Source organism: Papio anubis, chromosome 3 (genome assembly GCF_008728515.1).
Source record: "Papio anubis isolate 15944 chromosome 3, Panubis1.0, whole genome shotgun sequence".
Taxonomy (NCBI): Eukaryota; Metazoa; Chordata; class Mammalia; order Primates; family Cercopithecidae; genus Papio; species Papio anubis.
Window position 1 is genome coordinate 178,832,583 of NC_044978.1, and position 10,867 is coordinate 178,843,449.

A 10,867-nucleotide genomic window follows, 5' to 3' on the forward strand; every position below is an offset into this window, starting at 1 on the left:
AGTCATAGGTGGTTTGTGAAGGAGGAAAATGCCAGTCATCTCATGCATTGGGTCCACACTGTGATCCTTTGGGAGCGGCTTACTGCAAAAAGACTCCAGGTAAGAATTACCCCAGACTCCAGAGCGGAGATGTTCAGCATTACAAACCGGTACATATCTCAGCAACAAAAATCTTGCAACAAGCCACAAGCCTCCACTGTGCGCCGCAACATCAGTCTCTGCAGACCCGCAGATCTCCAGGAGGGTGACAGTGCCCTGCTAGGAAAGGATCCTAATCCCCCCACTCCATCCTCGAATGTGTCCCTCCTCCTTGCCCATCCCAGCTATTGGAGCCACCACCCACAAGCCCAGGTTGCTAGAGGAAGGGCCAACTCCTCCCATGGCTTCGCCCTCCACACCAGCGGGTTGCTTTCACTTAGGGGAGATGTCCCTGCTATGCCCAACATTCACTGTGGGTGGAGCCCTGGGAGAGGGGCTGAGGCCGCCCCTGTCCTCCTCCCCACCTCCTCCTCTGCTCTGGAAGGCAGAGGCCGTCAGATGGTAACAGCATCCTGGGACAGCTCCGCGGTCCAGGAAAGCTCAGGAGGGGCAAGGGGATCTCCCTGACCTTGGTCTACAAGGAGCTGGCCAGCTGAAGTTAGGGCGTTCCCGGAGAGAGCACAACACGGGCAAAGGCCAAGGACAGTGTGCCTGCGAGTGTGCGCAGATGGGGCGAGCGGCGGAGGAGGGCTGGCGGTTAGATACAGTATCGCTGGAGCTCAGAGAGCCGGGCAGAGGCTGGCGGAGAGCCGAGGTTGGCCCAGCCTTCAGGAGACCGGCGAGCTGGGGTGTGTGGGAGCGGGATGCTTCTAAGGCGAAAAAAAGAGCCAGCCTCGTAAGCGGCCTCTATCTGGGCTGCCCTGGCCGGATCCTCAGGAGCCCACAGCAGGGGGGATGGAGCGAAGGACCGAGGAGCTGGGAGGCGAGGCCGCCGCGCGCGCACTGACGTAGGCCACCGAGGCCGCTGGCCCCGACGCACGGCGCCCGGCAAGGTGTCTGGCACCACCGGAGTCAATCCTTGCGCGCCATCTCCGAGGCCAGTGCGCCCAGGGCGCGCTGGGCCGGCAGGAGGGTGGGTGCCAGCCTTTCTTCCCATCTCTCCAGCCTCCTCCCCGGCGCCCACGTGGGCGGAGCAGCGCGAGGGTGTGCGTGGCAGGGGCCGCGGCGGCGTGTGCCGTGCGTGGGGTGGGGTGCAGGCTGGGCGGCCTCGCCCGCGGGCCCTCCGCCGCCAGGGCGCGGCCCCCAGCTCCATCTTCTTTGCCACCTGGGCGGGGATCTGGGGGACTGCGACCTACCCTGCGGAAGACACCGAGGGGACCGGCCGGCCACACCCCCCAGGCCACTCCAGCAGTTACCGGGTGGGTCCCCCCTCCCGCTCCTTGGCTTGGGGGCGGAATCCGGAGAGGAGTGGAAATAGGGGTGGCGTGAAGGAGAGCTGGGGGCTGGGGGCGGAACCGGGAGGGGGTGTTGGGGGAAGCGACGCAGCGGCTGGGAGATTTTGCAAGGGGGTCTGAAGAGGAGTGGGGGATGGGTACGGAAGGGTGGGGGAACGCTGAGGTGGGATGCGAGAGTGGAAGGGGGACCCGAAGGGGGCGCGATGACCGGAGGACGGGGAGATGGACGATGGGGCGGGGCGGCACCGGTCGCCGCGTCCCTCGCCGCCGGGTCCGCCCCTCGGTCGCCGGGTCCACGGGTTCTCTCTGGCCTGCGCGCGCCTCTCCTCCCGCCCCCCGGCGCACCTGTACCCACCTGCTCGGCGCTCAGGCCCGAGCCGGGCAGCAGCAGCGGGCGTAGCGAGCGCAGCCCCGCGCCGCATCCTCCGGCCGCCCCCTCCCCGCTGCGAGCTTACGCCGGTGTCGCCGCCGCCACCGCCTTAAAAAGGACAAAACGGAACAGAAAATGAATGCATGCACAAAAAATCGTAAAAAGCAATTGAGGAGGATGGCAGTCGCGCGCGCGGCTCGGCGGGGCGGGAGTCGAGAGGCCGCGGCACTGGTGGCCGCGATAGGGGCAGGCGGCCGGCGCGTGCCGCACGCGGGTGGCTGCAGCTCCCTCGGTCGCCGGCGCCCGGCTCCGGCACGGCCCCGCCCCTCCCTAGGGAGCCCGTCCGATTGGTCTGTCTTCCTGCCAGTCAGGCAGGAGGGCGAGGCGCCCGCCCCTCCCCGCCCCCGCCCCCGCCCCAGGCAGACTCTGGGAGAGCTTCTGCAGCCGCGAGAGGGGGCGCGGAGCTGCCGGAGCGTGCGCACTAGGCCAGCGGCCGGCCCGGGCAGGGCTGGGGTCCCGGCGCTGAGCGCGCTCAGCCGCGCCGGGCACCCTGGCGCCTCGCTGAGTCGGAGCAACCCCCGGGAGGAGCTTTCAGGCTCTGGTCAAGGCTCGGGCCTGGGGAAGCTATCCCTACCCTCGGGGGCTCGAGCCTGGCGTGGAGCTTGCTGGTAAAGCGGGGCCGGGGCCGTCCTGGCCGTCAGTGGTCAGGAAGACGCAGCGACCCCGGAGATCCATGTCCCCCTCTGTACGGATGAGAGGTCTGAAGGTCAGAGGTTAAAGCGCACGCTAAAGTCGGCAGAGCCAGCAAGGGGCAGAACTGGACATATGCCAGCCTAGGGAGCTGCCCCCACCAGCCCAGGCTGCCCCCAGCAAAGCCACATCACCAGGTCATAGCCAAATGAACGATGTGCTGTCGAGCTGAGACTTGGGAGGGGCAGGACTCAGCTGGGCAAACATTCATTCAGTGTCATTAGACAAATATTTATTGAGCACCTACTGTGTGCCAGGCAGTCAAGAAGATGTGGGGACACCATAGTGAACAGCAGAGAGGAAGAGGCGCCCACCAGAGCTTACTTTCTAGCAAGGAGAAGGGAGGGAAGAGCACCCAGCAAAGGGAGCAGCATGGGGGAACACCCTGACTGCAGGGAACGGGACATGTTTGAGAATCTGATAAAAGTGTCTGGGCCACAGAATGGTGAGAGGGAGAGTGTGGAAGATGGGGCGTGGGGGCACAGAGGGGCAGCGCTTGCAAGGTCTTGCAGGCTGGGGAGAGTTTGGAGACTGTCTCGCCTGGAAGGTGGTCCCGTGGACTATGGTCAGATTGATATTTTTTAAACTGCACCAGTCAGGATAAGCTGTGTTAGCCACAGTAACAACCAAACCCAAATCTCCCTGGTGTGTCTTGCTACATGGTACATCCTTCCTCTGTCAGTGGGGCTCTGTTCATCGGAGCGGTGGGAGCCCAAGGTGGGCTCCCAGCTGAGCACCCACATGGTGCAGCAGCGTGAATGAAAGGTGACAATTATGCTGGCTTTGATAGCTTCCGTCCCAAGGGACGCTCATCTCTTCTGCTCACGTTTCATTGGCCAGAGCAGGTCACATGACCATGCGTAACCTCAGAAGAGGAGGAAGTGCAGAGCTCTAAGGTTCAGGGAGTGGAGAGGAACTAGGATATTTGTGAGCAGATGTGAGACTATCTTTAGCAGATGCCCTGGCTGCCCTTGGGGTATGGGCTGAAGTAGTCAAGAGTGGGGACAAGGAGGCAGTGTGGGGGCCTCCCCCACCCTAATACAGTGAATTATCAGCGCATCAGAGCAGTCTGCGTGCAGAACTGGCAGGACTTGCTCATGGCTTGGACGTGGGCAGGAGGGAGGGAGGGACAATCAGGGACAATGCCCAGGTATTATGGGATGAACTGTGTTCCCGCGTTCCTGCTAACCACCCCCCTCCCCCGCAAAAAAAAGCTCATATATTGAAGTGCTTATTCCCAGGACCTCAGAATATGACCTTACTTAGAAATAGGGTCGTTGTAGGTGTAATTAGCTACGATGAGGTCACACTGGAGTAGGCTGGATCCCTAATCCAGTCTGCCTTCTCTCCTTATAAAAGGGGGAAATTGGATACAGAGACACAAGCAAGGGGAGTATGCTGTGTGAACATGAAGGTAGAGATCAGGCCGAGGCATTAGCTAGCCAAGGAAATGCCAAAGATGGGAGCAAACCCCCGGAAGCCATGAGAAGGGCCTGGGACAGATCCTTCCCCAGGGCTTCATAGGGAGCGTGGACCAGCTGACACCTGATCACAGACTTCTAGCTTACAGAAGTGAGACAGTGCATTTCTGTTGTTTAAAAAGCCCAGCTGGTGGTACTTTGATACCTGTGATAGGTTAAGGGTTATGTCTGACTGTGAGTAATCGGGATCACAACTAGACAGTGGCTTAAACAGATTTGTATTCTCTCTCAACAAGAAACCCAAAGGCAAGCTGTTCCTCACTTTATCCTCTGTCACTCCCTCACCCTCAGGATGTAACTTTCTTTTTCAAAGTGTCTTCTACACGGCAAGTTGGCTGCCTCTTCCCAGACATCTCATCACTATTCCAGTCAAGAAGGGGAAGAACAAAAGGCATACCCACACTAGGTCAGCTCCACTTCACCGCTTTCCTGAAAACTCTCCCCAGAGAGCTCTGTTTTATCTCATTGGCTGGGACAGTGTCCCATGGCCAGTCCTGACTTCAGAGAAGGCTGGGATTATTATTATATATTTTTAAGATGGTCTCTTGCTCTGTTGCCCAGGCTGGAGTGCAATGGTGTGATCTCGGCTCATTGCAACCTCCGCCTCCCGGGTTCAAGTGATTCTCCTGCCTCAGCCTCTCAAGTAGCTGGGATTACAGGCCCACACCACCACACCCAGCTAATTTTTGTATTTTTGGTAGAGACGGAGTTTCGCCATGTTGGCCAAGTTGGTCTCGAACTCCAGACCTCAGGTGATCCACCCACCTTGGCCTCTCAAAATGCTGGGATTACAGGCGTGAGCCACCACGCCCAGCCAAGGATTTTTTTTTTTTTTTTTTTTAATTGAAGGTACATTGCTGCCTGAAACAAAGTCAGGGTTCCATTAGTGAGGAAAAGAAGAAGAATGACTTTTGAACAGGCAACTAGTAGTTAGTGGATCCAGGTTTTGTAAAACCTGGGGCCTCTACAGTCCCTCTTAGGAAGAATAATTAAAAAACCCCAGTATAAGACTTGGTCAAAAATGAAAACTTACTTAGAATAATAACAAAACAAGACAAATTTTAAAATATTTTAAGTTGACAAATATCAAAAACATTGCAAAAACATTAGAAAACTAATATAAAATTTTATTAATTGGATACCTGACATCCACCTTTATCTTTTTTTTTACTTTTTTTTTAGCTTCTTCATCATTTTTTATTACCTCTTTGGAAGCCAATGATTTTATAATATTTTTCCTGTAGAGAAAACAGAAAGATAATTCAGAGTACGCCTATAATGATGGGAACAATTTGAATGTTGATTGGAAAACTTTGTCAGCCTCATAACTCATTATTGGTAATGTCATGTAGTTTTTTGAGATTGTTTTCAAATTTGGAGAAAGGTCTATCATTCTTTCATAAATGAATGCTAAGACTTCGAAGAATTCTATTTCTTCCAGGTTTCTTATTGGGATTTTATTAATTTTCATGATGAAAAGCAACTGAAAAATTGCAAACCAGAACATGACTCGACCAACACCTCCTAAACCTCAGTGCTGGTGCCCATCCCTGGAGAGGCATAGGAGAAATGCATATGCCCAGGCTCCTCCACATCCCACTGAATTGAAGCCTCAAAGTGGCAAGGTCCAGGAATCCCAGGAATGCCCCATGTGACTCCTGCTGAGCAGTCCTGGGCTATGTGACCCCTCCAGTTGCCTTGTGACTCTGAGGGTCTGCAAATCCAGACCTCTCCTGTTGGAAGAATTACATTTTCAACCCTCATGTGTCTTCCTCTGCCCATAGACTACTGGTACCAGGCACCATAGCACACATTGCCAGTGCCGTGGTGAGGAGGGCAGTCCTGGGAGCCATTAGCCCGTTCAGGGAGCAATGGCTCAACCCACACAGACTGGCTCAGACCTACATAAACACACCCCACTAAACCCAAACCAAGGCATCCCCAACTCAACCCCCCTTCAGTTACATCCCCAAAATGCCCTTGGCCTCCCCATCAGCTCCCAAATGAGAGGAAGCGTGATGAAGGTGGCAGAGGGAAAGAGAGGGCGTTGTGGGTTGGACTGTGTCCCCCAGAACCTGAGTGCTGAGGCCCTAACCCTCGGGAGCTCAGAATGTGACTGTATTTGGAGACAGGACCTTTGAAGAGGTCACTGAGCTTAAATGAGGTCCTGAGGGTGGGACCTAATGCAATATGCCTGGTGGCCTTAGAAGAAGAGACTGAGACACAGAAGGAAGCCCCTGTGGAGACGCAGCGAGAAGACGGCCATCTGCGAGCCAAGGAGAGGGGACTCGGAGGAAACCAACACCTTAATCTCAGCCTTGAAGCCTCCTGAACTGTGAAAAATAAGTTTCTGTTGTTACAGCTCTTCTGTCTGTGGAACCCTATCTTGGCAACTCTGGCAGCCAGCTTAGCCAGTTACAGCTAAAATATCTCGCTTTTGGAAAACATTTCCAAACGCATGACCACATGAACCCAGAGCTCAGGCCCTCCCAGGCCTTGGAAGGGTCTGTACGTAGCTTCACAGGGAATCCACCCCCAACTGCCACCACGTGGTCACTACATAACCCTCAGGACAACCTACGAGGCGGGGGGCAGGTACCACCAAGATCTCCCTATTAGGGACGAGAGGTTGGGACCCAGGGGCTCACTCACAGCAAGCAGCGTGGAAGCCACCAGTCTTCCGAAGCCAAAGCTGCTCTCCCCGCCCCATGCGCCCTGAGCCCACACCTGGAAGTGGTAGGGAGGCAGGTTTCAGCTCTCTATAAAGACAAACATTCTCATCAGAGGGACTCCTCTCTGGGAAGCTGTGAGCACCCAACACCTGTGAGGGGATGGCCACTTGCAAGGATGCTGGAAAGAAACTTCAGTTCCTGCTGCTCTTGCAGAGTAGAGCGTGGTCACCACCACCACTGTGGGGCTGGGCTGCCAGGATTAAATTCCAGCTTTGCGAGGTACCCGTGGTGACCTTAGGCAAGTAAGTGAAACTTTAGTTTCCTTATCTGTAAAATTAATCTTCTAATCATAATAACTGCATAGGTTTGGGTGGGGATTAAGTGAGTGAATATATATGACTCTGGGTTTGTTTCCTGGGCTGCCCTAATACAGTATCACAGACTGGGAGGCCTGAAACAACAGACATTTATTTTCTCACAGTTATGCCTGGCCAGACTCCACAGTCAGGGTGTTGGCAAGGCTGTGCTTCCCCTAGAGGCTCTAGGAGAGGATCCTTCTTGGCCTCTTCCAGCTCCTGGTGACTCCAGGAGTTCCTTGGCTTGTGGCCGCATCACTCCAGTCTCTGCCTCCATATTCACATGGCTTCCTCCTCTTTGTCTGAGTGTCTTTTATAAGGACACTTGTCCTTGGATGGAGGACTCACCCAGATAGCCCAGGAGGACCTCTTCTCAAGCTCCTTAACTTAATCATACCTGCAAAGACTCTTTTTCCAAATGAGTTCCCGTATCACAGTTTCCAGGATGTGCACATACCTTTAGTTATTATGAATTATACAATTATTTATCTACGAGTGTGATAATTCTCAAGGAGGAGGAGAAGGTGGTAAGAGACCATGTAACGTGGAGTTTGGCTTGGTCTGAGGGGTGGAGAGTCTTCCTTGAGGTTAGCTTGAGTATTAGCTAGCTAGAAGCAGAGGAAGAGAAACAGTGTCCCAGGCCCGGTGAACAGGAGCATGAAGGCCCGGAGTTTGGATTTGACCTTCCAGATGGAAGGGAGCCATTGGGGGTTCTTGGGGCAGGATGTGAGTGGCAGAATTAAAGGAGGCCTGTGAGCATGTGTGGAAGAGCAGTCTGACCTCACCAGCCCCGTGGAAGATCCCACCAACACTGGTGCACATCTACTGTGCTGGGGGCACCAGGAACACAGCAGGGAAACAGCTGTTTCTGCCCCCAAGGGCTCATGGGCCGGTGGGAGAGACAGAAGGGTACATGGATCATTATGATGGGGTAGCCCTGGGCTATAAAAGTGCAGAGGAAGGGGCCAGGTGCAGTATCTCATGTCTATAACCCTAGTGCTTTGGGAGGCTGAGGCAGAAGGATCCCTTGGAACCAGGAGTTCGAGCAAACCTGAGCAGCATAGGGAGACCTTGTCTCTACAAAAAAATTAGTTAGCCAGATGTGGTGGTAAGTGCCTGTACTCTTAGCTATTCAGAAGGATTGTGGTGGGAAATTCACTTGAGGCCAGGCCAGGAGTTCAACACTGCAGTGAGTAATGTATGTGACTGTACTCCAAAATGGGCAACAGAGTGAGACCGTGGCAAAAAAAAAAAAAAAAAAAAAATTGCAGAGTGAGGGCTGCCTAGGGAGTCCAGAGAGGCTTCCTAGAGGAAAAAATCCTTGAGGTTGGACAAGAAGAGCAGAAGCCACACAGAGGGACCAGCATGTGCACAGGGCTGGAAGCATAAGCACCACGCCATGAATTTCCCACCTGCCATCCCCGAGAGGACAGACAAGGTTGGAGGGTCTGGCAAGGTCAGATCATGGGGAGCCCTGAAGGCCACACTGGAACATCTGCTGATTTGTGAATTTTGAACAGGGCACTGCACCACTGAAGCTGGTGCAGGCTTTGCAAGGAGGCTGATGGGAAGGTGGGCACTAGAGGCTTTTGAACTGATCCAGAAGCGGGAGGTCAAGGGCCAGAGCCCCACGCCTGCCAGGCAGTCTGGGACTGGAATCCTGCTTCCACCACTCACTCCCTGCATCACCTGGAGCCCCCGCTCCCTCATCTGAGTGCTGAGAAGAACAGAACCTACTTCATAGGCTAGTTAGGCTGTTTCAGGAGATGACACTCATGGCTCACCTAAAACAGAGTTTGGCACATTCAATGTGCTCAGTTGGTGAACACTGCCAGCATTCATGGCAGAAAAGCTTCCTTCCTTCCATCCCTGCGCCAGTTCCATGTTCCAGAGGAGACAGAGAGCATAGGTAACTTGACCATGTTCACTCAGACAAAATGATCAGGAAACCACACCAAGTGCATATTCTCCATCAGTTCACTTTCAAATCCAAAAAGACAGGGATGAGAAGTATGCCGAGTGAAAAAGACAGTGTGATTCCATTTATATAACTTTATCAAAATGGCAAAATTATAGAGATAGAAAACAGATCTGTGGTTGGCAGGACTTGGGGAAGGGAAGAGAGAAACGACTGTGGCTATAAAAGGGTAGCTGAGGCTTCTTTGTTTAGAGCTGTTCTGTATCTTGACTGCGGTGCTGGGCACACAAACCTACGCATGATAAGAGACATAGCACTAAACATGCACACACAAGTTCATGTTAAACCAGAGATGTCTGAATAAAGGGGGATGGATATGGGATCTCTCTATATTATTTCTTACAACTGCATGTGAATCTATAACTGTCTCAAAAACTTGTAAAGGCAATGGTGAACACTGTCCATCTTTTGGTGAATATGAAGGTAGCTGATCCAGGCTTTTGTACAGCATAGGGCTCCTCCCTGGGGCAGGGAGATGGGACCAGGGGCCTGTGGCATTTTCCTCCAGGAACAGGGTGGGTCTGGCCGAGGTGACTCTCACCTGTAATCCCAACATTTTGGGAGGCCGAGGCAGGTGAATCACCTGAAGTCAGGAGTTTGAGACCAGCCTGGCCAACATCGTGAAACCCCATCTCTACTAAAACAAAACAAAACAAAAAGTACTGGGCATGGTGCCACATGCCTATAGTCCCAGCTACTCGGGAAGCTGAGACAGGAGAATTGCTTGAACCTGGGAGGTGGAGGTTGCAGTGAGCCAAGATCATGCCATTGCACTCCAGCTTGAGTGACAGAGCAAGACTCTGTCTCAAAAAAAAAAAAAAAAAAAAAAAATCCGGGTGGATCAGTCAGGAGGGCTGTGAGGCAGGCTGAGTCTCCAGGTTCTCCATCATGGACCAGCACAGGGAGAGTCTGCCAGCGACAGGGTCCCTATGCCTGGGCATTCTTCTGTCTTTTCTACCTTTCAATGAAAACAGCTTTCTGTGGGCTCTTTCTGTTTCCATGAATAATACATGCTCATTGGAAAGAATTCAAACAGTACAGGCAGATATAAAAAAGAAACCAAAGGTCACCTTGAATCTTGCTACCCAAGGGTAATCCCGCAAACACTCAGGTGACCCTGCCTTCGTGCTTCTGCTCATGAGCAGATACATGTGTATAATTTTCCAGGAATGCGCTAATTTTATGCATGATGTTTTTATTATGGATACTTCCTCCTCCCCCTCCCATATCATATCCCCCACCAAATAGCTCATGTTAACAACCTAGCTTGTTTTATTTCATATTTGTAATATTTTTCTCCATAAGAATAAATAACTACATTCATATATACATACATACATATGGGGGATTGGGGGTCATTGTTTTACAAAATGAATTCGTGATAATCACATTTTCTACTTCTCACTTTTCACGCTCATCAACACCTCATGCAAATTCCTGCTGGCATCTGGGGAAATCTCTAGACTGGCAGGCTGAGGCCATCCCACAGTTCACAGAGCTTTTCCCTACGGGTTGATGTCCTTTTGTCATTACCAACCGACAGCCATGGGTGCTAAATATTCTTCCACAAACCCTCAGATAGCAGGACTACTTTTATTTCTGTGGGATGGATTCCCAGGAGTGGAATGGCTGGTTGGAAGGTCTAAACTTTTTTTTTTTTTTTTTTGAGACAGTCTTGCTCTGTCACCCAGGCTGGAGTGCAGTCTCAGCTCACTGCAACCTCTGCCTCGCAGGTTCAGGCAATTCTCATGCCTTGGCCTCTTATGTACCTGGGATTACAAGCATACACCACCACCCCCAGCTAACTTTTGTATTTTTAGTAGAGAC

General features: G+C 53.0%; 1 protein-coding gene across 10 annotated transcripts in view; it reads right to left on the reverse strand.

The window, feature by feature from the left end:
* Positions 1-2,120, reverse strand: part of LOC101022794 (janus kinase and microtubule-interacting protein 1) — a 303,218-nt gene extending 301,098 nt beyond the window's left edge. For all 10 annotated transcript variants that reach the window (XM_021938227.2, XM_021938225.2, XM_031664741.1 and 7 more), the window contains exon 1: positions 1,789-2,120. The gene's annotated coding sequence lies outside the window, so the exon portion shown is untranslated. The remainder of the gene's footprint in view (positions 1-1,788) is intronic.
* Between the last annotated feature and the right edge of the window lie 8,747 nt (positions 2,121-10,867).